Source organism: Serinus canaria, chromosome 1 (assembly GCF_022539315.1).
Source record: "Serinus canaria isolate serCan28SL12 chromosome 1, serCan2020, whole genome shotgun sequence".
NCBI lineage: Eukaryota > Metazoa > Chordata > Aves > Passeriformes > Fringillidae > Serinus > Serinus canaria.
This window is the reverse complement of record NC_066313.1, coordinates 89,749,307-89,777,124: the sequence shown is the minus strand read 5'-3', so window position 1 is coordinate 89,777,124 and position 27,818 is coordinate 89,749,307.

Sequence of the window (27,818 nt, the reverse complement as noted above, 5' to 3'; positions counted from 1 at the left end):
AATTTTTTTATGATGTGTCAGTGCATTTAGAGTAGTTACAGCTGTTATTGTGAAGCTATCCCACCTGGTCTCAAGAAGGGAATAGGATCTCCTTAACCCTTCCCAGGAACTTCATACCAGACAGCTGCTGGTACTGGAGCAGAGTCAAATTCAGGGCTTGCACTGTAGCACTCACAGAAGGGAGATCCCGTGGGTAGACCTCGGAGTTCTGTTCTTCCCCAGCATCCAATGTGATCTTGTTATAATTCTTAGTGCCAGATTTCCAGAGGCTATGTAGACTAAGTCCCCTGGGTTTCAGTTTTATTGGAATGGGGAAGAAGTTATCCATAGCTTTTGTGCTAGAGGTTTGCAAAAGTGGGGATAACCAGCTCCCAGTTAAGGGCACATGGATGAAAGTGATGCAGTCCAGTACTACAGAAATAGTAAATAATGGAGATAGGTTAAAAATGTGCCTTCAATCATGCAAAGCTAAAACCTATTTCCTTTTTTATACTGTTTGTGTTCTCTAGAAATGCTTTGGTGTGACTAGGTATATTTTAAGGAATTTTGGATATGTTCCTGGAGAAACATGACAGATGCATTGTGGGAAGATTTTCTGACTCATCTGTTTTCCTGCATGACCTAACAATCTGAAAGATTGCACAACAATCTGCATCATGCATACACTTGATTACTTGTTAACCTGCATTTGCTTTTCTGATACTTCAATATGGATATTTCTAGAGGATAGATATGTCTTGATATGCCAGTGTAAGCATTCATGGAGTAATGGGAAAACATATGACATTTATGTATTCAGTCATATAATTCCATACTGGCAAAGTTTTGAGTGCTCCAGCATGACAGAATTCAAATTACATCTGAGGCAAATTCACATAGTTTTAATTTCTGGTGCATTTGACCAGCATGACATTTTAAAAGCAAGGAAAAAGTACAAGGTAAAAGTTGTATGCATAGGCACAACTTTAAAAAACACAAGGAAAAAGAAAAAGAATAGATGGAATTTACTATAAGGTCTTTGAACTTCTTTCTTGTCTTTGTTTTAAAGTTGATTATTAAATGAGTAACTAGAGGGTGAAATGGGGAATATAGTGTCACATTTGCTACTATCTTTCTAGAAGCTTCCTCTCTGCATATATTAAAAAAGATTTCAAGAGTTTTTATTCAAATCAAAAGTTGAAATTTCTGGAGACTTCCTCTTATTTTATTAATTTTTTTTAACTGTGGGTTTACCAATGGATTTTTCCCAATTCCCCCTTTCCCTCACTCTTTATTTTACATTTTATTCGCTAAAGAAATGAACTAAAATCTCATAATACCACCCAAAGCCACCTTTCAGCACAGGTTCCATTTGCTGTTAAAGTAACAGGATTTTTTAATTCATATTATGTACCTGATAAAATTTTTGAGTAAGTTGTTGTCAATTACAAGGTATGGGATGATAGCATCTATTTGGACAAAGCAAGTAACTATATAGTGGGATTTAAAACTTTCAGACTGGGATTTGATATAGTAAGAACATATGATCTGGTTTTATTTTAACTTCATGTGAACTGGGAATTCTTGGTGAATTCAAGTGTTGTAATGACAACAGATGAAAAGAAACATCTTGAATTTGCAGTGGCAGCCAAACTGTTTAGTCAAAGCAAATAGGAGTTTGTGTCTCAGTGATTTTTTTTTTGCCTCAGGTTTATGTCCTAGGTATTTCTTATCTCAAGTTCCAGCTGTGATGGCTTATCTTACGGCAAATTCCTTCTGTGGCCTTGGCAGTGTTTGAGGCAATTGAGATCCTTAAGTCTCTTACAGCAGCAGTGAAGGTAGCAAGAGGACATCTTCCATAAGAAGACTTAGAACTCAATGCTGAAAAATTTGTGTTGAAAACAGAAGCTCCAGTATATCCTCCATGATTTCCTGCTGTCATTATTTCCCACTGGCTGAGTTCTCAGTTAAGAGATAATATTCTGATCCATCATGGGGTTTCTTTCTCAAGACCAGAGCCACAAATCATGACAGATTGTAAAGAACGTTAAGTTGCAGTTACAGATGGGAGGCTAAAACCACACAGATACTTGCAGTAGAAAGTGAATAATCCATACAAAGAGTAATATTTCAGTTTTATACAAAAAAAGAAAAAGTGGGAAGGAAATTCATTTAATCAAGATTTTCTTTTTTCAATGTTTTGCTTTTCTAGTTACCTTAGTTTAAGTAGAAATTTTTTCAACAGTTTCTAGTCTTCACTCTTGAAAGTACTGATGTGCTCTTGTGAAACTCTATTGCTGAAAGCAAATGCAAATTTCCTATGAAATACAACTGAGAAATATATTAATGATACTGTAACTTAAACTCAGAAAAGATGAGTTTTAAGTATATTAAAGTATTTGGAATCTGAGATATTGGGACTAACCTAAGGAAAATTAGGTTCTGTGAGAGAAACTCAAGGAAGAAGCTTTTACAAAAAGATTATCAAATGTTTTGAGTTTTACAGTCTTACTTGAAAACCAAACATTTGATTTGCTTCATTTTTCCAGGGAATGTTGTGGGACATTGTATGTGTAAATAAAAGGGGGATTTGAACTGGCTTAAATCTGTTTCACCAGAAGATCACTTGACAGCTGGTTTGAAAAGCAATGGGAGTTGACACTTGCAGAAGACTTTTCCATCTCCCATGTTGCCATCTGTTTGTGATTTGACTGGAGAGTTTCCTTTTCTTAAAAGCCATAGAGGTACTGTGTATTTGACTCAGCCTCTGAGTCATTAATTTTATCATTGTGGGCATGGCATCCATTTATAATTTATAAAACAGCTCTAGGAATTGGAATGTTGTCATCCTTGGCTGAGGCTGGTATCGCAGTCAGACCTTGGTAAACCTGTGGGCTGTGCTACGCAGTGCTTTTGACTGGATTATGTCAATGTCTTTTTCAGAATGGAGCTTTAAGAATTTAAGTGTATGAGCAAGTCAGAAAAACTTTGAAGCCTGTACTCTGTTCCAAAAAAATAGTAGTTTTAGATTGTCTTTGGATGTGTAATAATTTCACAGAATCACAGAATTATTAGGTTGGAAACAAGCTCCAAGATCATTGAGTACAACACCTTGAGCAATCACCACCTTGCAACTAGACCATGGCACTAAGTGCCATCTCCAGTTGTTTCTTAAACACCACCAGGAATGACAGCTTCATCTCTTCCTACCTGGACAGTCCCTTTCAATGTTGAACAACCCTTTCTGTGAACAAATTCTTCCTGATGTCCAACCTGAACCACCTCTGGTCCCGTTTGAAACTATGGTCTTTTATCCTGTTGCTTGTTGCCTAGGAGAAGAGGCTGATCCCCACCTGGCTACAACTTCCTTTCAGGTAGAAAATATTCTAATATTCTGCTAATATTCTCTGTATTGCTCCAATTTTAGTATATATGCTCGATAATATCATAAGGTTAAGATTAAAATGTTCATTTTAAAAGTATTCAGGTTATGCTTGGATATAAGCTGTGTTGAAATGTATATTCAGCATGGCTTTGCTTCTTTCTAGTTGTGTTTGGGAGCAGAACTTTCCGTGACTAAGGATGCTGACCCTCCAAAGCTGCAGATCTTGCTAGTATTTGGGTCCCAAACAAAGTGGGGGGACTATTGAAATGCCCCACAAATGAATCTCCATGGCCCACCATGAAAGTGGGCCATGGAGATCCATTTATGGGTTGAGTCTACACTTCTAAGTCAGTCCTTAGTGACTCATATGTTCAGAGGTGTGCTGGTGGTACACCAGGACTCTGATCTGTACCTAATTGGATGGTCAAACTGCTGTGTGGCAAAAACATGTCTTCTGCAGCAGGTTGAGTGATGCCTTCTCATCTTACCTTCTCCTGAACATTGCCAACATAATCTTTATATATATAGATTCAAATCTTGAGTCAAGCTATTCACTCTGAAGAGTATAAAACATAGAGTATAAAATATAAAATTGAGCAATATTAGGTTTTTAGGATGGAAAATTTTCTTTGCACTTTAAAATACAAATCAGTAGATTTTTTTCAATTATAAAAGTGTTTATGTTTGAGATCATTCTTCAAACTGAAGTGCTACACAGGTTAAAACAAGCTGCAAGGATGAGTGTCTCACAATTTCTGACCAGCACAACTTGTGGCATTTTGGTTTTGAGACAAATGACTCTTGGCAACTGGGGTCAGTTCAGAAGTGGTGGGACCAAACTTTGGACTTCCAAGAATGTCTGAGGGGTTTGATCTGATTTAATGATAGCTTGAGCAACTGAAATACTTCTGAGAAACTCAAATCTATTTTCTTTGGGCTGCTCCTAATATATTATGAACACTGCTGCTGTTCTGGAAGAGCAACATCATATCTTAGAGGAAGCTTACAGATATCATTCCTGTATTTTTTCCCTGCTCAGGGTAAGTAAATATTTTCCCTTTAAATTCATTAGGTTTTTCTTTAAAGTACAAGAGAATCCATACATTTTGCCTGCTTATTTGCAGAGGTTGAAGGCAAAATGCACTATTACAGGACTTAAGCAAGTTCTTCCAAATTCAGGCTCCTCAGAGAGATGCCCATATAAAGAGTGTCTGTAGTCAATAAAAAGATGAAAAGGGGGTTCTCACAAGATTTATTCCACCAACAGACAAGGGGACTCTGTTCCCAGGCAAGGCAGTCTCTTAGATGTTTACAGAGAAGTGGAGAGAGAGGAAAGCCTCACTAATTGAGATATGAAATAACATATTACATGACCTTGTAAAATTCCAGAGACTGAACTCTTAGGAAGACAATGGTAATCTTTCCCTCTGACCCAATGTGAGCTGTGTCCATGGCCCATCAGTTGCCACATCTGAGTTAGATCAGCTGGTGGACAGTAGGGAAGAAGGATCACTGCACCCCTGCCTTGTTTTATGCTCTCTGTACTCCATGTGTTCCTGGGCTGTGCCCACTTTATCAGCCATCCATGGCTGAGCTTGTCCTCTGACTTGCAAAGGTCTCTTGTATATATGATTGTTTGCAACTCATGCAGACATTCAAGTTGAGGCTTCTTGGGTGACAAACTTTGAGGAAAAGTCTCAAAAGTCTCAGTCTTCAGCTTCAAATTTCGTTCTGATGCAAGCACCAATGAAAGAAATCTATCCCTAAACTACAAAGAAAGATAGTAAGGTTGTTTTATTGGATCAATTTAATAGTGAACTTGGATTACTTACATTTTTACTATAATTTGATTAAACATTAAATAGCTGTGACAATATAAGACTGTATGTATGTAGTAAAAACAATTACTTTTGAAAAACTAAATCTTTAATCTTATTATGTATATTTAGCATAATTATATGGTTAAAAAAATCTCAGAACTAGAACAGATATTAATTTTAACAAACATGATTTCTTTCAGTTTATTAGGCTTACGTTTAGCTCTAAACATGTATTTCCAAGGTGTACCTTGTGCTCAGGGCTGTAAGGTCTGTTCTGAACTGACATGCAATGTTGCATGGAGTTTCTTCTAAGCAGGATTTCTTTCTGCTCTGAGCTTCAGGACCAGAGTAAACTACCTTTGCACCCTTGCTGATGTTATTAAGCTGGTATCCAGGGCTAAACTTTGAATTGGCTCCAGATCTGGTGTGCTCTTAATACTGTGGTTACAGCTGGGGGTCTGCTCAGTCCCTTTGTCACTTGAGGAGATTTGTTCTGTGTCGCTGTGCCCCGGCTTTAGCACAGCATTGAAAAAGACAAAATGCCCAGCAGTTGTTACTCAGTTGCTGAGGTCCATGACTGCTTCCTCATGAAGTGGATGTGCCTTTTCTATGCTAGGTCAGATGATGGGGTGGAGGACTTGTGGTACAAGCCTGCAGCTGGGATGCATGCATCTTCCAGGTAGGTACTTCAGGCCGTGTGTGCTGAGGGGCATCAGATTCTGGGCTTCTGCAGTACTAGAGCTGCTTGTAGTACTGGTTCCCAGATTCCCATGTGTGACATACCTCTGCCTGATTGATCAGTGAAATGCCAGTGGCAGTGCAGGCTTCTGGTGCAGGGGACAAATTACAGTACTAGGGTGACTTGCAAGAGAGGGCAGGAGAGAATGTGGAACTGGGCCAAGGGAGTGAATATTACAAGTGTGGCACTTGGCAGGTCTGCTAGACAGGGCCAAAGGACTTTCTGAGGAACTGTGGGAGGCCTGTTACATAGGTGTGCTTTCTTTGTGTTTTGTGTTCTTTTATCCCCCTATACATTAAGTGAAATGACTTTTTAAACATCTAGAAAAATTAATGGCAACTTGAAGGAAAAGGGATGACTTTGCAGAATTTTCTCTGATGGGATAGTCCCATCAAAATAACATAGGTGAACTGCATAAGTGATCAATCCATATGAAGATTACAAGCATTCTCTCCATACAGACTTGAGTATAAAAGCAGAAATCGGATGTAAGCTCAGAAGAGGATGTTTGTTCTCTGCTTAGTTAGACTGGGTTTATTTCCAGGGCATAAATGCAGTTTTAGTGAAACATACTTTTATTTTTCAGAATACCTGTGCTGAAAAACAGACCTATTTCATTGTTTGCAAAGGCATTTTGCAGAAAAAACTGTTATGTAGAAGAGAAAGCAGTTCTACTGGTTTTGAAAGAGAGAAGGGGGGGGGGGGTTGGCAAGCACTTTGAGAATAAAGTTCTCATTGATTAGAAATTTGTGAAGGTCGCCGCCATCTAGTGCTGAGATGTTGAAGATGTTGCTTAGAGTGGAGCGGTGCCCAAACACGCGGCAGCTTTTCTAGCTGTGCCTGCGTTCACTCAAGGCACAGGCTGCACCCTGAACCAGGGGGTTTTTCATCGTGTGCCCTGTGTCACATGCATTACCTGTACCGCATCTGGGCACGCTGTGTCACCCCTGTGACACCCGTGGGTGCCGAGGCTGCGGAGCTGTGCTGCTTCAGCTGGCGGTGGCTCAGAGGAGCTGCGCGAACGGGCGGCAGCACCTTTTCACCACGACCCCCCTGAACCAAGTGGCTGTACTTCTGCCACATGTATATCACATGTATATCACATCCTGGCTCCCTGAATGTGTGTCAGATCCTGGAGAAGTAACAGAGGTATATATGGGAACAGGGAGAGCTTTCTGCTGTAGGATTTTGCTTCCCAAGTTCTGTTGCTGGGAAGTGACTGGGGAGCAGCTCCAATGACTGAGGTGAAGGTATTGCTGTAGGAAATGATAGTTCTGAGTAAGGTTGTGGTGCATACTCCAGTGCAAGTACACATTTCTGAACCCCTGCAAGCTGCAGGCCCTGCAAAGGTCCTGCTGGGACAGAATGACAATAATCAAGCCTTCTGGCCCCAAGTGTGTATGTTGCTGTTGTTAGGTCACTGCATTAGCAAAAAGGGACAGCTTGTGGCTCTGAAATTTGCTGCCTTTCCAGAGCTGATTGCCAGCCACCAGCCAAAATCTGATAACCTTTCTGAGGAAGGAGCATAATCAAAAGTGTCATCAAGATACTTAATCTGATTCATTATCTCAGCATGCATCCCTTAAACAGCTGGGGCATGAAGAAAGGGAGCATCATCATAGCAATGACCTTGACCAATCCACTAGGCTTCTGATTTTCCCTGAATGAAATTATGCCAACAGCATGCATTACAGCAGTCAAACTCAATTTGTTTTGTATCACTAGTCCAAGTTTATTAGGGTTGACTTGTAGTTCTAAAGGGCCTGTTGCCCAGTCATCTAGTTAAAATGTTAGCCAGGGACAAAGCTAAGTGGTAATAAACCAATGAGAGGCCTGAGTATGATGTAGTGTCTTAGAGCTGTTTTTATAGAAAGACCTCTGGTTTTGTTTTCTGCTGGAGGTCAGCTAAGGAGGTTATATTTTTGCTAATACTGAAAAATAGTCTACTTTTTGAGTGAATCAATGAAAAAGGAATCAATCCAACCAGCATAGGGACTAGTTCTGCTGTCCTTACAAGAATAACTGAGAGTTGATAAGCTGAAAAAATCTCAAATTGCAAATAGAAACATTGTTGAACCTTGTGGGTTGACAAATCAAGACTGTGACCTTGGATGACCAAAGCAAAAGGCCCTACTTTTTTAATGTCTGTGGGAAAGCATAAGGACATTTTAATTCTCCAGTTACTGGTTTGCTGGCAACCTTTGTGTTCACAGTGTCCTGTGCTGGCACCACTCAGGATTTTCAATGGAAAATACTGTGTGAGTGAAAATACTGAGTGATGGAAGTGGTGTGGTAGTGTTTGCAAGCAGTTTTAAGCTGGAAAAGATGCTCAGAATAAGGAAGGACAGTTTAAATATTCCAAAATTATTTTAATGAATTGGAAAAGTGCTCTGGACAAAAAAAAAAAAAAAAAAGCCCAAAGGAAACCATGCACAGGATTAACTTCAGTATCACAAAATACAGCATACCAGAGGAAGACAGGGATAGAAGGTGATAAAACTCCACATTTGGAAACAACAGGCTAAGTAAGGATGAGAAGCATGGTGAAAAAGGATTAGAAGATAATTCTGATTCTGGAGGACTACAGCATAGAGATCTAGTGGAAAGAGAAAGCAATGGGAATTATCTGCATACAGTGAAATAGTTGTTTCCTCTACTTGGTGTGAGGAAGGCTCTGCTGGAATCTTTGATAAACTGCTAGGGAGGCATTAAAACATAAGAAGTCCATTGAAAAACCATGAACCTGGTAATCACAGAATAAACTTTTATTACTAAATATTGAAGAATTTAGAATTAATCTACAACAAATGGCAAAGGGAACTGATCTTCAAAGAGGTGAAAAAGTTGCAGAACCAGGAGAAACTGTATTGCTGTACTGACAAGATAAGAAATTGTGACTTTAAACTGCATCAAACTTCAAGTTAGACAAACTGCAGTATTTTCTTATAGTAAATATAAGCACATGTGACTGTTCTGGGAGAAGATAATGCAGACTAGGGTTTTGAAAACAGATGAGACACAAATCTATCATGAATGCTTTGGGGATATCTGATTTTAAAGAAAGGGATCAGGGAAATGGAAAGAACTTCTACTTCCTTTAAGTTTCTCCCATTCTTATTTTCCCTCATGGAGATGTGACCTTCTCAGGTAAGCACATATATTTTACCTTCCCTGTAAACTCAGCAGCTCGCTGAGAGAGCAGACCGTTGTTTCAATATTTAAACTCAAGGAGAATACAAAGACTGACAACCAATTCTTTACATACATATAGCCTCCAAAATGACTCACAGTTGCCAAATTTAGCAGCTTTCACTGATGATCATAATCAGGGAAGGTGAGTCATGTTAGGGCATTCCTGTCATGCTCAGATGACAGGAATGCCCTAACATGCCTTTCAGGAGTACAACACTGCACATATTCCTGGCTCTCACTATCTAAGTGAAACTTTAGGCTGTGATTCATAGCAGTCATAATTGAAACTGTTTGAAAGTAGCTTCTATATGTTAAACCCAGAGCACTAAAGAAGAAACTACAGCTACAGAATCTTTGATGTAAGTGTTTCTTCACATCAAACACCCAGAATCTGACATTTGGGATACTCTTGTGGATGTCCCGTCCCTGTATGGAGACCAGGGTCCTCAGGTGGCTGTTACAGCATTTTCTGCCTAAAGTCAATGTCATCCTCAAGCTCTTGTCTTTAGAAAAAACTCTAAAATGAAGTTTACTTATGGTTTAAATGTCTGACCTGAACACATGCACTGTTACCTTGGGCACTGTCTTTTTTCAGCTTTGCTTCAAAGAAAAATCTTTGCTAGTGGCTGGGTTTCTGCTGCTTCTGTGACTTTTGGTGGTTCAGGTTCAAGGGTTCTCTTTTAGCACTGCATGTAGATTTTTGAGGTTTCCAATGGGACAAAGACAGCAACAGAGTGGTTTTCTGTACAGTTGACAAGAGTTAGGGCTGTGCTCTGCTTTAAGCAGTCCTGTTTCAGTTTTGTCACTGAAATACAAGAATTGTGGAAATTGGGAGAACGAGGTGATGAACTGGACTATTTAGCCCTTTTTCTTCGTGATTAAGCCCAGTTTTAAGCAATACCTCTTAGTCAGTAATCTGTTGTGGTGTGGACTGAGTTTAGCTTTTCTGGATTTAAAAGGAGCTAATGCAGTTTTCTTAGCTTTAGCAATCTCTAGATGATGCTAATCCGCCCTTAAAGTGGAAGACAATTTCACTAAGGTATAGCTATAGTGTGTTTTTATGTTTTGTGTAGGAGGTGTAGTCAAGCCACAAACAGCAATGATTTTATTAGTAAAACCATGCACCTGGAAATTCCTGGTACAAAGGTTAGGTTTTACCTCTGTGTTGGCATGCATTTCCAGAAAACATCACAGATACTTCATGCAAGTGATTTAGAAAGCATTTGCCACTTGGTTTACATATTAATCCAGGCGCTTTTCTTTTTTGTTTCCTCATTCCCTTCTGATGGGTTGAAAGCAAGTTCATGATTTTGTGCACTCACTGTCACTGTCATTAAATTTTGACACTTTTTATTGGTTTCATTTTGTATGGTGTAGACCCAAATGTTTGTGCCCTTATCTCTTTCCTTTTCAGATGGCAAGAGCTTTTAATGTGTTTTCAGGGTGAGGCGTGCCAGAACCTACCACTTAACAGATTGTCTTTTAATGCAAGGCATTCAATCATTTAATTAGGCAATAACACATTAAGCCATTAATGTGTGCCTTGGGTGTGCTGGGAGACACAAGACTAAAGGCAGAGTGACTTCAGTCACCTCAGCAGTGCTTTCATGCTTTGATAATGTGCATCCTGGAGTGGCCAGTTGCTGTCATAATACAGACTTTCTGTGTTTGGAAAAGCTTTTAAATTTTTTAAATGCTTTTCTTTTATGTTTTATTGACTACGTTTCTCTTTTGGAAAAGCAGGTTATTGATGTTGGTCAGTTGAGAAGACTGCATGACTCTATTGACCCTGTCTCTTTCCTCAGTTATTAGAATACAATCCCAACAACCTTTTTGTCAGCTTTGTGTAAAAATTATAGATGACTATAAGATGCCAGACTGAAAAATTTCTGATGAAAGCAGGGTCACAGTTTGGGGCCTAATTTTTCTCATTTTTTATTGGTTCTGTTAATAATATATTAAAAAAACACTATTAAACATATATTGAGATATGCTATTAATAAATACACACAATATCATTATGTATTAATAAAATTATGCTATTCCCTATTGCACTTTTCAAATAGCTTAGCAGGTGTTTGAGTAGGTCTCACAACAACTTTATGAAGTAGATGGGAATGAGGTGTACAGAAAATAAGGGACTGGTAAACACTGAGTTGGTTAGCAGTATTTTGACTGTCTGTATTACTTTTCCAAGGCAACAGAGAAAAATGCACATAGGATAATTAAGAATAAAATACTGAGATTATATTTAAGCAGTGCAATGATTCATGTCCAACTAAAACCAGAAGGTGTAACTGCTGTGAACCCTGAGGAATATGTAGTGTACCATTGATTCAGTTTAAATCTGTTACAGCTTTTCCTGCCCCAAAGGATATATTCTTGTTTGCAGTAACTGCTTACATTTTTGAAGACAGTTCATGGACTGTATTTTCTGTTTTCTCTCTTCTGGGGAAAGTTGTTACCTCAGGTTATGTTTTCTACACTTCACTCTTCTTACCTCTCTGGACTCTCTCCATTTGGCTCCCATCTTTCTTGAAGTGCTGTGACCAAAAGTAGACATCACATTCTTGCTGCTGCCTTAGCAGCGCTGAGTAGAGCTGAAGTCCCCGTCAGGCAAGACAGAGTGGCTCACAAAGTACTTCAATCTGTGTCAGCTGCCAGCAGTGTCAATAGGCCACTCCAACAGTCAAGACTCGCTGAGATGCAAGAGAGTCCTTGTCAAGTTCTCCCCTTCACCCCCACTCTTAGCAACACACCTACCACTATAGAGAAAAGCATTCCATACTCCTTGATTTCTAACTGTGGATTATTCACAGCACGCTGGAGTCAAGTCTTCAGTGATTATCTAGGGCTGACTCATTGTTGCCTTCTTTGAAAAAGTGAAAACACATCAATTCTGTCATTCCCAAGTTTCCAAAAGTACTTCCCTCTCTTTGTAATGTCTGTGATTCCTGGAAAGCAATTGGTACATTGGTATATGGAGGAAATTTAAGTAAAGAATTCTCTGGGAATACCTATTTCAAGTAAGTCCTAAACTGCCCCAAACAAGAATCCCTCTCCTACAGTTCAGAGAAGCAAAGGGCCTGATCTTTTTTTTTTTCCTCCCAGCTTAGACCTTTACAGCATTCAGGCAAAGAATTTGTCCTGAAGCTTAACCATGTTATGGTCCATTCCTCAGGGCATTTCTCAAGCCAAATTCAGACTCCATGTATATAGTAATTGTACTTTCTCTTCTCTATATTTGCATGTGTTGGTTCTGGTTTCAAGTGGAGGTGCTGAATATACCAGGAAGGGCAACCTCAAAATGCCTCTGATTTTTAGCTGTTCCATGGACATGGGGCTCAGTTATACCATCCAGGTGGCTAGAGGTTTAGTGGAATATTTATGATGTTCAAATCTAAGAAATGAGTGGATATGACTGATTATTAAGTAACTACAGCTCTTCTGAAAGTTCCTCTAAGGTCTCTAAGGTAGAAAGGCTCCTAACTGTTGCTGTGTGGGGATTCTGGCAGTGCTTCTAACAGGAGGCAGAACTGAGAAACTTGTTTGCCTAAATTTTCCATTTTCCTCAATATGACCTTGGGAGGTCAGCTGGCCCATGTTATGAACCCAGATAAGGAAGGTTTCACCAGACCCTAGTTCATGTTTGAAAGATGTGTGCACAGGTGTTCTTAGTGACCTCCAATGGCTACCAGTTCTGGGGAGAAAGTATCTAGGATTTCATAGCACTCAATTTACTGATATAGTAGAATCATAGAATGGTTTGTGTTGAAAGGACCTTAAAGATCATCTTGTTCCCACCCCCCTGCCATGAACAGGGCTCTTCACCTTTCACTAGACCAGGTTGCTCAGAGCCTTATCCAACCTGACCCTGAACACTTCCAGGGATGGGGCATCCACAACTTCTCTGGGAAAACTAGAGGTAATCTAGAGTCTGGTACAAGAATCCCATTCATTTCATTGGTTAAAATGGTAAAACTCATCAATTTTTTTTCTGGTATTTCCTTTGCAGCGTGAGAATCAATCAGATGTGGCTACTGTAAAAAAATATGCTGAAAGTTCCAACTGGGAAATGGACTAATAGCTTTTCCTTCAGGATGCTTACAAATTATTTACTCTTTTGCTTTGTTTCAGGAGCAGAATGATGTTTCTATGAAAGTCTTAAATTCTTATAAGCTTGCTGTGTTTGAAATATATTTAAACACCTAGTTTGTGTGTGATTTACATTTCCAGTAAAATCATGAGTATTTTTTAAGGTATGTTCTTTCTCCATTGAAGGATGTTCTGTATCTTGGCACGATGAGACACAGCCTGTTACAGAGTTTGGAGCTCACACCTGTGTTCATACCTCTTATTTGCTGTGACTGCATTGCACAAACTGCAAAGAGGGTAGTTATTGAGTCATAGAATGGAATGACCTTAAAGATGGTCTAGTTCCAATCACCCTGATGGTAAGATTGTTCTTGTTACCTGACCTTTGGAGCTCCCTAAGACGCTGAACTTGCTTGGAGCCACCTAGTACTGTTTAGGCCAAGGATGTTTTTTCATCTCATCATCTGTCATGGTTTTGGCTGGCACACTGAATGTATTTTTTTTCCTCAGGAGCTGGTACAGTGCTGTGTTTTGGATTCAGAGCAAGGGTAACAATAACAAACTGATGTTTTGGTTGTTGCTGAGAAGTGCTTGCCCTAAGTCAGGGACTTTTCGGTGTCTCATGCTCTGCTGAGAAGCAGGTGCACAAGAATCTCTGAGAGAGCATGGCCAGGGGGGTGACCTGAACTGACCAAAAGGATATTCCATCCCAGAGAATGGAGTGTTAAATGGGGCGGGGAGAGGGTTGAGAGCCACTGATCACTGCTCAGGGATGGACATCAGTCAGTGGGTGGCGAGCGATTGTACTGTGCATCACTTGTCTGTCTTGGGTTTTATACCTCTCTCTCCTTTTAATTACAGTTATCATTTTTGTTATTAAAATATCTCACTTTGCTTCAGTTATCGAAACTGTTCCTACCTCAGCCCACGGGGTTTGTTTTCCCCCTCTGGATTCACCGTGTGGGTGAGCTGTGGCTGGGGTGGGGCTGAGGCAGCCGCTCCTGCCCCGTCTCCGCGTCTCCCCTGCCATCCCGCGCCGCTCCTGCCGGCCCGGGCGTCCCTCCCGGCGCCACCAGATGTCGCCAGCATCCCTTTGGAAAAGCAGCCGAGCAGCCGGGCTGCCGGGTGCGGGATGCGGAATGAGGGATGAGGGATGCGGCGCGGAGCAGCCCCGGGGCCGCTGCAGCGCTCCCGCCCATGGCAGGACGGGAGGCGCCCCAGGACGTGCCGGAGTTTGGAACCCCCAGGCCCGGCTGGGACCGGGTGCGGGCGGGGTGGGGAGGGCAGAGCTGGGGGCCGCTGCCTTCAGCGGGTTTCGCTCGTGCAAATCCACACCTGTAGGTTTTGCTGAGGACACGACTATGGCAAATTTTGAGTAAAATAGTGATAATTTTGCTTACCATAACTCTGCGCTCAGCCTGGGACTCTGCTCCGGCCAGTGTGACACAGGGACGGAAGGTGGAAACAGAGAGCCCGGAAGGTCTTGGCCCCAAGGCACTTTGTCCCTCAGAGCCTCCAAGGCCAGGTCCTTTGTTAAATTGTTCCATCCTCCACTGAGGATCAAAATGCTCCCTGAACATCAATATGCTTTTTTAAAGGATGATCTTTTGCTTTCTCTGCTTTTGTTCTGGAAGAGGGTGGTCACGGACATTCAATACCCACAGTCCTGTGTCTAAGTCAATGTTGTTCATCTCCTAAATCCCTGTAATTGCTTATTTCTTATTCTGGAATCAAATTCTGTATCTTCAAGCTCCAATTTATGGCTTTTTCTTCTTTAGTGCCTATTTCTCAGCTAGCTTTTCATCCCACCTGATCCCTTCATCCTGCTTTTATCACTATTCCTTAACTTTTTTTTTAAATTTTTATTTTCCTTATCAGGGTTACTCTGGAATTCTAGATAGGAGCCTTGCCTAGTGTTTTTCTTCTGATCTAAACTTTGGCACAGAGCTAGTGTTAAACCATTTTTCTTTAGCTGAGGGAGGGGTTTTCTGTGTTTAATTTCCAGATGCTCTTGCCCCAGTGCTTTTTCTGTCAACTTTTTTCTCTTTAGAAAAATCTAGTTGCAGCAATGAGATATAGAATGCAAATCAGAAGCAGTGTATTATTTTAAGTTGTGTAATAGCAAAGAACAGCTCTATGCTCAACATTTTTAGTTGCAATAATATGCTTTTTTTTCTATGAATTCTTATTAAAAGCTAATATTTAAAAGTGTAAATGGGAGAAAAAATAGATCATGTTTGTTGCTTATCTTTTTCAATATGCAAAACTGGATGGGAACAGAGACAAATACAGATAATTAGATAAATGATTCATTATTGATGCATTAGGATATGACTTCTGCTTAAATAATTCCAGCTGGAATGATGACCGTCTCAGTCACATTGAAAGCAGGAAAAAATGCAGTGGATGAACATCTCACAGTTCTAATTTTGAGCTGATATAAACCATCATTCCAAAGTGCATGTCACTTGAACTTGCTCCTCCTTTCCCCTCAAATACAAGTGTTCACTGTCTTTTTTTCTTAACATGAGTTCCTTGACATTAAAGGTTAACTCAAGGGAAAAAAGTAAAAGAAGCAAAGGAAAAAATGGGGCTCAAAGGTATTGTGTTCTGGCAAGACTGTCTGTGGAAAGACTGTGTCTAATTCTATTTTAGGGACCTCAGCTGTAACTTTTGATCACACCTGGATGCAGCGCAACCATGCAGTGCCCTCCTGCAGCTGACAGCAGCTGACAGCAGCTCTGGGCTGGGCTCAGTGTGTACAAACTTATTGGGGTACCTGCCCACAGAGCATCACCTGTGCTCTGGAGGATGTCCTGGAGGACATCTGGGCCATCTCCTTCTGCACCCATCAGTCCTGGCAGGAGAGAGAGGTGTCTGGGGAAACCTAAGGAGCTGCAGCATGAGCTGCTGAATTTCTGGACAGCACCTTCTGCCTACTGTATAAACAGCCCTATGCTGTGTATTTTCTGATCTCTGAACGCTTGAGTAGGCTGTTTGAATGTTATTTTAACATGGAGCTTTTTTTGTTTTTTCTCCTTAATGGAGTATTTGTTATACACTCCTGCATCTATTGTGCCTTCAGTTCCACTGTGCTCTGGTGTACAGTGCATGTTTACTTGTCTTTGTTTGAAATAGTATATAAATAAATTAAGCAACGTGCACTGTCAAACAGCAGTGCTCTGTGGTTTGCAATCCTTGCAAATTGTGCCAAATCCCATTATTGAGCTAGAAACCTATAGCTGCTCCTTTTGTCTCCCTTCTGTTGCACAACCAGGAACCTGTTCAGTGATACTGCTGGGGGTCAGAGAGGTGGAAGATGTTCAAGGCCAGAGGGTGCTGAGCTTAATATTCACTCCTGAGTGTTGCAGAGATAACATGTCAAAAAGCGTTTTGGGGTGGGGGGGGAATGCCTCATTTTCTGAAACAATGTTTGACAGGACAGGTTGGTTTGAGAGAAGTTATTTAGAAGAGAAACTGGAGTGAGAAGCACCTGCAGGCCTCAGGGCTTCAGTGCTCAAAATGCAGAGCTCCAATAGACAAGGGTTACAAGGTTTTTGGTCTCTGCTCTGTGGTTCTGGAAGTCCTTCAGGGGACAGCAGGGAAACAATGAAACCATCAGCCTTTGGACATTCTCAGACCTCCTGAGCCTCCTGGGAGTGCTTACCTCCAGGGTGGCTAAATCAGCACGAGTTGGCTGTGTAGCTGGGCTGGATTTCTTAGCCCTGAACGTGTCAGGTTGACAAGACAATGTCAAGTCAATAAGGAGGCCTGAGGCTAAAACTAAAATGTGGCTTTACAGTGCTGAACTGAAAATGCCCTTATTGCAATACAGACTTGAAGCAATGATGGTCTTCAAAGCCCCTCATCCTCTCACCATGCTAGGCTCCTTCCTCCTGCAGTATCTCTGGAGAGGAGGCGACCATGCTCTGGCAACAAAACTGTTTAGCAGGTTCATTCAGCCCTGCTGCGTTGAGTTGGATTTATTCTGTGGTTAGGGAGACTTTAATCTCAGAAAGGTGGGCTGTAGTTGTCCCAAAAGATCTCCTATTCAATGACATCTCTGAAAAGATGTCTTCTTATCATAAGCTGAAATAAACCATAATGAGCCAAGAGCTATTTTCATGTTGTCTGTATTTCTGAAGAAACCTCAAAGAAAATATGCCATCAACCTCCTTCATAATAGGGCATCACATGGTCATTGTCTGTGAATGTGTTGATATTATAAATCATCAATGGAAAGCAAACAGCAGTGCACTGTCCACCTTCATTTTCTGTCTTCTGGAGCTCTAAGAAAATTAACTAAACATTTATTAAATGTTCCTATGAGAAAATTATTCAAAAAAGTTGGGTGGCTTGTCCCACAGAAACAGGATGGATATTATAGGGAAAAAATGGCCTTGTGTGTCCTGCACTGTTTCTTAAAACCAGAATGAATTATACCAACTATTTCAAAACCTTGAAATAACTTAAACTCTATTCAGAATATTTATATTATTCGTTCATTGCATTCTCTAAAGAAGCAGCTTTGTTTCAAATGTATTTTCAGGTTGTAAATAGTGGCATGAGATGATGAAAAACCCAGGTTTTCCCCCTAAATAAACAGTTCAGTGAAATATGCTCTAAGGACTCTGAGTTGCTTGAAGAGTTACTGGGCTGTGCCTTGATCTGCAGCAGCTGCTGTTGTTAAGCATGCTGTATCATGATTTCTGGGATGTTAGCAATGGGGATAAAGCCAGGCAAGTGATAATAGAAGTATCTGTAAATAAAAACAGACGGGCAGAGGTAGGATCACTGCAAACAGAAGCAATGCATGCTGTTCAGCTGAGCAAATATCTGTCACACAATGCAGCTGACACGAGACTAGCCATAATTAATGGGATTAATAAGGTAATCCAACTGTTAAAATGTAAAATGGTTAATTCCTGTGACATCTGAATTTGGGTTAACCTGTGAATAGCAGTTAATTTTAGAAAAAAACCCTTCCATAACAGTGCAGAGTATTTAGGGTAACTTGCCAAAACAAGCATTTACTAGTAAATAAAAATAAACAAAAGCAATATTAATTTTCTTTATGCATCCCCAGTGTCAATATTAAACATGTTCTATTGTTCTGACATCTGGGCCATTAAATAGATAAAGATAATAGGGACTGGAAAAATGGCCAGCCAAGCTACCCACAAAGTTGGGGTATTATGAAATACTGATTGCAACTATGATGCCTGAATTTGAATTTGAAATCAAGCCTCTGGAGGTAGGAAAGAAAAAAGAAAAATCCAACCCAACAGTGACAAAAACCATTCCTCTCAAAACTCCCTAATTTTTTCAGAAACTCAGGCAAAAACCGACATATCTGCATAAGCAAAGAGGAATTTGTGCATGCAGCTCTGTGTTCCTCAATATCAGCTTTTGGAGCCTAGCAAGTGTATGGGTTTATTTAGTAAAGTAAGCCAAGTCAAACTGACATTTGACTTGGCTGTCCCATGAGGTCAGTTTGCTTTTGCTGCCCTGTGAAGTGTGTGGGATAAGCAGGGCAGCAATAAGCAATGGAGTGGAGAGCTGTGCACATGCATTTCCCACACAGGACAGAATGGATTTCTGCAGGATGTAAGTGCTCTTCTGACAATGAGGCTGCTTGGTTTCTTTCTCTCTCTCTACTTCAAGGCCTCTAAAGAATGCACTAATTTATCCTTATGACCTGTTTTATGATTTTACTACCTATCTTTTCTTTCATTCCTATACATCTATATGTATGAACATTTCCTTGATACAATGTCACAAGTGCTCTTAATTCTCTTTGTATGGAGTCCTTCAAGACTCACAACGCTAATGCTCAAGGGCATAAGCTTGATAACAGCAAAAAGTTACATCGCTTTTGATTTTTTTTTTCATTTTAGTCAGTTTCCCAAATAACTTATATTCTTTGGATGTACCTGAAGTCGAAGTAATCATTAAAACTAATTTTATAAAACAAAAATGCTTCCATGCATGGGGGTTTCTAAGATGTGAATCATTCTTTATTGTGTGGGGGACCACACACTGGAACAGGTTGTCCAGAGAGGCTGTATGGTCTCCCTCACTGGAGATGTTCAAGAGCTGTCTGGACACCAGAGGATGGTGTTCCTCTGCCATATGCTCTGGGATGAGCCTTCTTGAACAGGGAGGTTGGACCAGGTGACCCCCTGTGGTGCCTTCCAATCTGACCCATTCTGATTCTGTGAAAGATTAGAGCCCCAAGAGGGCTTCTGAGTCATATACCTAAATAGGATCTTTTGCAGGTACATGGAGATGTAGGTAAGCAATCTCACACTGAACACCATGTGTGATGACTGTCATTTTAGCTTTTCCCAAGTGTAAAATCTAAGAATTAAGTCTCAGTGCACCAGTTTCGTGCTGTCAGTGTTGTGTCCACAATAAACACCTTGGTGGAGAAATGAGGGTGACATTTAAACTGCTTGTTTACACAGAAGGGTTTGTATGTGATGTGCAAAAGCATGAGTTTGCAGTGAATCAGCTACTCTGTGCTAACTCTCATGGTGCTGCTGGTGAGGGCTGCACATCCCTAGTCCACTTGCAGAAGTGGGGCTTTGAGGGGACAGCAGGAGAGACAAACCCTAAGAAGGACTGAAAAAAGGAATGCTCCTTCAAAAGGAATGCACCTTCACAGTCCATTGGTCCTGCCAGAATGCCTTTTACACCTGTCAGAGCTGTCAGAGTGGAGGCTCCCTGCCTGCACAGGACTCACTGCTAATCCTCAGCTCTCACCATGGGGCTGGGGCTGCTGTGCAGGGGTCCCTGGTTGCCCCTGCTGGAGCTGTAACAGGCCCCATGCAGCCTGGTGGAAGGGGTTTTGGTTTCTGGATGAAAGTGCAGTTGATTCAAATGTGTTTTGACAGAGCAAAATGTGTTTGTTGTGAAAGCAGTTACAAGCTGTAATGACAGAGCAGTTAGGTTAGTAGTGGAGCCAGTGCAACAGACTTGCTTGATTTGACTTAATCCAAGAGCCCAACTGAACAAAACAGATGAGAATGTTCCCCCAACCTTCCCCTTTTATCATTTTGGGACCTAGTACATTCTGCTGCCTTATCTCTTCTAAAACCAGTAAGAACCAGTTTAGCTTGAAGTGGACCTTTCTTCCCTACCTGTCTGTGATGGTATTACCTATGGCAAAGTCTAATTTTCTGCTTGTTTCTAAGCTGAGGGATATAGATTATTATCTCAGTTCCCCACATTTTCAATATATACATTTGATTTAATGAGAAAAATAATGACTTAATTGGCTCTTAGTTGTTGTTATTTTTATTTTGCTGGCTTCTCAGAACTTCAGTGCTGTTTTTCCATGAACTGTTAATAATTCAATTCTGCTGTTTAAAGCTAGTCTTGCAATACAGACAACAATATTTTCTCAGATGTCACAGGTATGTCTCATTTTATGCAAATTGTGCTTATTGTGCACTCCTCCTTGCACAACCTGGGGTTGCCTTCACTGTGAGGAGAGGAGAGCTGGGCACCTACTTGTTGTGACTCTTCCCTATCAGGACTCAGGCTGGCAGCAGGGGATGGCTGGTTGTCACTGGGAAAGTTGAGGTGCTCTTGAAGACATGGTGGTTGAGCTCATGGTGAATGAGCTCGTGGCACAATTTGGGTGGTGGTGGCATCAATTCACAACTCAGTGAGAGACTTTGAGTTGTCTGGAGGAGAGGGCTGAAGAAGTTGCTTTTGTCAGAGAAAGGGAGCCTTGGCTAGGGACTGGTGGAACTAGTGAATGAGGTCTGAGAGCCTAAGCCAGGTAATTAGGTGCTGAAAGCAGACTATGATTGCAGGTTGAGCCATGTGTATGCCCACCTGGTGTTACACTGATGTGAGCTGCCACCTCACTGATGGGTGAGCATGTGCATAATATCATCCCATTTTGAAAGGACATTGACAGGGCTGTACCTGTTTTGATTTCTTCTATTGTCTTGAATGTTACAAAATTAGGAGTGCTTTACCTTTTGGATCTGCTGTTTAACAGATGTTTGCTCCTTGGGTAAGTGACAGGACCTTTTGTTTGCTTACTTCTTTTGTTGATGGTCTGCTTTGCACCTATGACAATATATGGCTAATAGGTAGAAGAGAAACTGGAATGTAGGCAGCTGGAAAAATTGTCTTCCCCACCAAGTACCTGGGCCATAAATGACTGCAAACACTTAATCATGGTGAATTCTCTGTCTGTACAGCAGCTGATCAGAAGTGTCAGCACAAGCTGACACTCTGTCAGTAACACTGAGCTAACCATTGGTGGTAAGATAATGCTCTACCAGCCTTCTCTTCAGCCAGAGGAGTAATGGTACCTCGGGGCACAAAACACAGAGGACACAACTGTAAGTGGACAGAAGGTTACCCCTCCATGCCATGGTGTTACAGATTCTTATTTGTGACAAACACGAATTCAGACGGACCTGATGGCTGAAAGGTGATAATGATGTCTTTGTATGAAGTCGTGCTTTTCATTCTCCGGCCTGGAAATTTTCAAGGAAGAGAAAGGGAAAAATGTCTCAGTAAAAAGTGTGACTGATGTGGAAGAGGACACTTCAGGAAATAGGTGGACCTCAGGCCTCTAAGTTTACCTACCATAGTCTGAAGAAACTTGAGTGCCAAGTAATGAAATTTAATGAGAGGTCTGGCCAAACAAAGGCAGGACCAGAGTAGTTTGCCTGTGGCTGGCACCACCCTGAGGACCTGTTTGAGTATATTCAGTTCAGGACTTTATGTAAAAAAAAATCAGTAGGCTTGTGCCATTATTTTTTTTGCAATTGTTTTTTCATTAAAACTTTAAAAAATACTTTAGAAGTGTTTTTCAGGGTTGTCATTGGAAACCTTGTACTGATGTGTCTACTGTAAGTCTCTATTAAATTATGGTTGTTCATTTTTTAAAGACAAGGCAAACAAAGAAGTGGAGGAGAGAAAGTCAGAGACTAAAATAGGATGATAAATTCATCCCTGTTTTACTTATCATTCTTAATTTTTCATTCAGGTTTGATGTTCACAGAATCTACTTTCTCTATACTTTGCTCTTTCTTTTGATTAACCTGTCAGCATAATGGTGGTCTTCATTTAACATAAGCATACATAAATATTTAATTTGATAGAGAAGACCAGTGCAGTTGCCTGCATTGTCCTGCACTGAAACAAGTCAAAAGATATCACTATGGGAAAACCTAGAGAGAGTGAAAGCAGCACTGCTGAAAGCAGTGTCCTTACACCTTCTGGTAACAAAAAAATTATTCCAGGTAGTGAGCTCAAGGAATAGTAAACAGTTTGTTCCTGAATGTCTTCTGAAATATTGAAAGGATTTGCTGGTTTTATGAATGTCTAAAGCTACACAGCTAAAGCTCTGTCTGTTTCTCATCTGTACCTGAGATGCTTTGGTGACACAGTCAGCATGCTTATAGAGTGATGTGTGCATGTGGAGAGAGATGTGCCACTGTCCCTGACAGAGAATATATGCAGGTGGCATTTTTTCTTAAGTGTTTGCTCTTGATGTCTGCTGTTGCTTATTCTTCCATCAGCCACTGTTTTCCAGCCTTTGTTCAACCTCCAAGAGCACTATCTGCCCTGAAACAGTGAACTAATTGTAAACTAATTGCAAACTCCTTATTCCCTCCTCCTTCCTTCATTAAATCTTTTTACACACATCAGACAGGAAAAGAAGGAAGTAGTTTTTCTGTAGCTTTCAACTTCTGCAGCTACTATTGGACATTTGGATGTTTGGGCACTCAGCACCTCAGAAAATCATATTTCAGGTGTTTAAAGTAATCTTTTATTGCTGAGTTGCTTCAAGCTGTGTGTAAGCAGATAAACTGAGTGCATATTTTTCAGTGACACTAGGAATTAGTAGATTTAAATGCAGACCATTTCCATAGCAAGGAAGTAAAATTCAAACATTTTAGATCCTACATGTGTGAGCTTTGAAAAACTGTAAGTGTAAGACATAGATAAGTACAACAAATCTGTCAGGAAAAGAGTCTGTACTACACCTTAGTGTTCCATGAAACACATCAGTTTCTTGCACTGGGACTTTAACATCAGGACGTAACACTAGTAAATACTCTGCTTTACTGGATATCAGCTGTTGATTTAATAATTCTGTGGTGACCTGCTGCCTTGCAGCTAGGCCATTTCCCTTGGCACCAAGAAATGCAGACAGATCATTGCTTTGAATTATCCTTCCTGTGATGTCCCTGCCACACTACCTGAGGATCCCCAGCTGCCTCACAGCCAGTAATGCAGCTGGGGAGTAGCCAGTGAATAAGTTGTGTTACCCCTGTTTTAGAGAGGAGGTGGGCATGGGAGACAAAGGTGGCTTAAAGGATATGCTGAAAGACACAGAAAATTTTTTGTTGTGTAGCCAACTGTTCCATTGGCTCCAGCCCCAACATTTCATGATGAGATTCCTCATGGTGAACAGGAAGATGGGTTAGGCATGTGGAATCTCATGCTGGCCTGTAATAATACAAATAATTACCTTGTTGTTTCATAGTTGAAAAGGGCTCAAAGTAGCAAAATAACTGAATTCTTTTAGTTTAGAACCTGTGTCCTCTTCCTTGGCACTTTCCCAGAGTTAGGGATTGGTGACTGGCAAAGGTTACATTTCTGTACCTTTTTTTTTATGTATTGGCTTCCTTGAAACAGCAGGAAGAAGAACACAAAGTGTGACTCCAGGGTAACACATTCAATGTTTTGGCATGAGTATGGCAGGAGTATTTTATTTCATTTTTCAGTGAGATTTCACTTAGGTTATTTGAATGTTTTCTTCCCCTCTGATTTTCTTTAATGTGGTTATTTTTAAATATTCTTTGATCCTGTAGCCCTAATGTTGTTTATCTCACAGAGTGTAGCCCTTTGTCTCCCAAGAGCAGGTTCAGTCCCTCCCTACCTTGACACATGCTGCTGAACCCAGCTGATTTCTTGCTGTGCAGCAGATCTATTCCTGGTTTTGTGAGTGGTAGGGCTGTTTGCCTGTGGAGTCCAGCAGGGCTAATAGCATATTTTTTTCCCCTGAGCTATTATCCCATTTGATTACTACCTGTCTTTTTTTTACTATTTTGCAGGCTATTTACATGGTCAGCTGGTAAGTGATAGGTAAGCTTACTACTAATTGAATTCCTTTTATAGGTGTGCAATTTGGGATGGACAGACCCCATATAAGGCAGCAAAAATAATTTCCCAGGAATATGTAGGTTCTGACTCACATCAGTTATCAGGTTGAACAGCAAACTCCATGTGCTGTGTAACTTCATACAAAATGCTCCCCTCCAAGAAGCAGCGCTGTTCTTTATGGCAGAAGGTTCTGGAAAGATGATACAGCCTTGAATTGGGAAGGTACAGCTGAGGTTGTATATTCACTCAGCTGCTCCTCTGTGTCAAAGCACTCAGTTTTCAGGAGCAGACAGCTATAATTTTCACTCTTGACACTTACAATCAAAACCCCTTTACACATTTTTTCCAAGCTCACAATCAGCTATGTTTGGTCCCCTTTACTTCCATAGAAAATTTGGAGTAGGAGAGGTACTGATGATAGGCTTTCAAAAAAAAAAAAAAAAAGTTAAAAAATGGTTAATCATTATCCAGCCACCAACATTAGAGGCAAACTTTAGAAGCTTCTGATAAAGACCCATCTAGCCCTATATTCCCTCTGCTGAGTAGGAAGCTTCCTCCACTCCTTCAGAGCATGGTCAGCAGTGCTTCTGTGCTGAATATGATTTGATAAATTGTTTCAGTTTTCCTTAATAAAATTACACACTTTAGACCAGGCAATTGTCACAGGTTGATACACCTTGTTTTTTATGTTTATACTGTTTTTTGAGGGTGCCCATTCAGACCTCAAACTGTCTTAATCCTGGTATTCAAAGCTGAAACTTTGAAACATCCAGGGTTACTCCCAGCGCTTTCTCATAAACCTTTCATCAATCAGGTTAATAACACTGAAGAGTTCCTTGGATGGTGTAACAAACCTTATGAGTGCAGGACTTTTCTGTAGGAGTCTGACCAATGTTTGTTTGGCCCATGTCCTATCTACTGACCAGTCCAAGGTCAGTCTCTTTGTTCATCTTGCCTTCTGTTGACTAGTGAAAAATAGAAAAAAATCTACTTTAATAATTGAAGAAGCTCATGGGAAGAAAAGAATAAAAGGGATAGAAAGAAAAAGAATGAAAGGAAAATAAAAAGAGAAAAAAAGAGAGAAAAATTCTGATGGGAGAAGCTCATGATTGGGCAAATTTCATTTCATTTCATTTCATTCATTTCATTTCATTTCATTTCATTTCATTTCATTTCATTTCATTTCAATTTCATTTTCCCATGAGAAACATCTCTGATAATATAATAACAAATTAAGAAGCTCAACACCTTCTTTAGTTGGAAAGTTTTTACTCTATACCTAAGCAGCCAATAACATCTATATGCTATTTCCATTGTATTGGTATTAGTAATGTTTTTAATCTAATTAACAAAAATACATCAGGAAAATGAGAAAGAGAGTATAGACTTGGCATGCACCATCTCCTTTTTGGATTGAGACTTATTCTTTCCACATGTCCCATGTGTAACTAACTATGTTGGCCAAGAGAAGAGAAATGGTATGAAACACCGGTCCTTTCACATCAATGTTTTGTCATGAATTTTAATGGTAGAAGATTTCTCTTCCCAGTCCCAGGTTTACTGCCTCTCCCAATATATCTTGTGTCATGTTCTAGTATGAGATGCTGTTCTCTGAGGTAATTCACCATAATTCTAAGTGTTAGAGTCTCCAAAGCTTGTTCCTCTGAACTTTACAACTGTTTCTACTTGGTTAGCTTCTTGTATCACTGAGAATTGTGCACCAGTGCTGACAATGCTTTTGTTTTTAAGCCTTGATTAGTGGTGATGTAATTAACAAGTGACAGACGCAGCACTGTGATTAGTCACAGTTATCAGTCCTTGCAGTGGGTGAGGTAGCCTGTACCTCAGAACTGGTGTTTCAGGCTCTCTGCAGGTTCAGGAAGGCATCTTCAGAAATGCATTATTCAATTAATATTTCAAAAATTGTTCTTGTGATCTAACCACTTAGCAAAACGAAGGGAAAAAAGGGTGTAAAAGCCAACCTAACCATCATAATTTTGTCTTTTCGAAAAGGAGGGAAAGAAAGTGGAAGTTTTAGTGATCAAATCAGATTCTTGCTGTAAATGCACACTTTGGGAAAGTATGATTTATGAGCTATAAGTATGAATGAAATAAAGATAGAACATAGCTACATAATGACCTTAGCCAGCATCCCTGAGACCAAGAGGAAACAATTAAGCATTGTTGCATTATTATGAGTTGAAAAGGAAGTACTGTTAGTAGTAGAATACGAAAGGCTACCTTAAAACAGCTGCAATTAGCTGCTGCAATGAACTTGCTGGACCATTTTCTGTCCTTATCTTTTAATTGTTCTTTCAACCCTTCCATCCTTTTCTTTTTGCATTGAGAGAAACAATGCAAGACATTTATTTTCAGGATTTTGAAGAGAGCTATTATTCATTTATCCTTAAAGAAGGTGTCAGTACATTGCACAATGAGCTCTTGCTCATTTGCAGAAAAAATTTAGTCCTCTTGAACTGTGAAACTTATCACTATTTTATGTATTAAAAAAACCCAAATAGATCTCATTTTAGTCCTCAGATAAACAGAAATAAATATTTTAGTCCTTGCTAAAACATAAATAGCACTGAAAGATATTGATATTGGAGAGATGGTCCTGCTATTAGTATTCAAATAAATCATCTAGCCTGTGGGAGTTCCTGCATGAGTAGTCTTTATACATTCACTTTGGGTAATCTCTTTTGTAAATCACAACTCCTTTTTGGGTCTTGCTGAGGCTGAATCTTCTGTTGTGGTCAACAGGAAATCCCTCTCCATGGGACCAAGGTATGGCTGAGAATTACATAAAAGCTCTGTCTGTGTACAAATAAATACTTCATGGGAGTTTAAAACTATGGTAAATTTTTTGTCACCTTGGCCTTGCTTCTTTGGCTCAGATTTCTGCTAGTCACTACCCCAGCTGTCTCATGCCTTGCTGTCTTGCACTCCCTTTGCAGTTCTTTTGCACAATGGTGGCAAAAGGGTTCAGAGTGAATTCATCTTGTCTGAGGTCTCCAGGCCTTACTGCTGATGCTCTGCATACTTGTTTCTCTTCAGATAATGTTAATCTAGGACTGCAGCATTTTCTTTCTGAGTGAGGGAAAGAAAACTCAAATTGGTGGTCAATTCTCTCTTGTATTTTTAAGAATAATTGCATTATTATTCTCTACCCCTTGAAACCTGGCTGCTTTTTCAGTATGACAGCAGGTCTAGGATTCAATTTTAGCTTGCTTACTTTAGTAATTGAGCAATTCTCAGGGTAGTTTTCTTTTTACCAGAGAGCTGCTGCAAGTTGCTGCAGAGCTTCTGCTCCTGAAAAGCAGCTTTCACCATGGAGATACAAGAGATAGCAGGAGATGGGTGGGCTCCAGAGAAAGACCACATTGTCCAAATTTGGCAATGGTTACCTTTGATCCTGGTATGAATCCTCTGCTATTGGAATGCAGTAAAAAGTTTCCACCTGTCC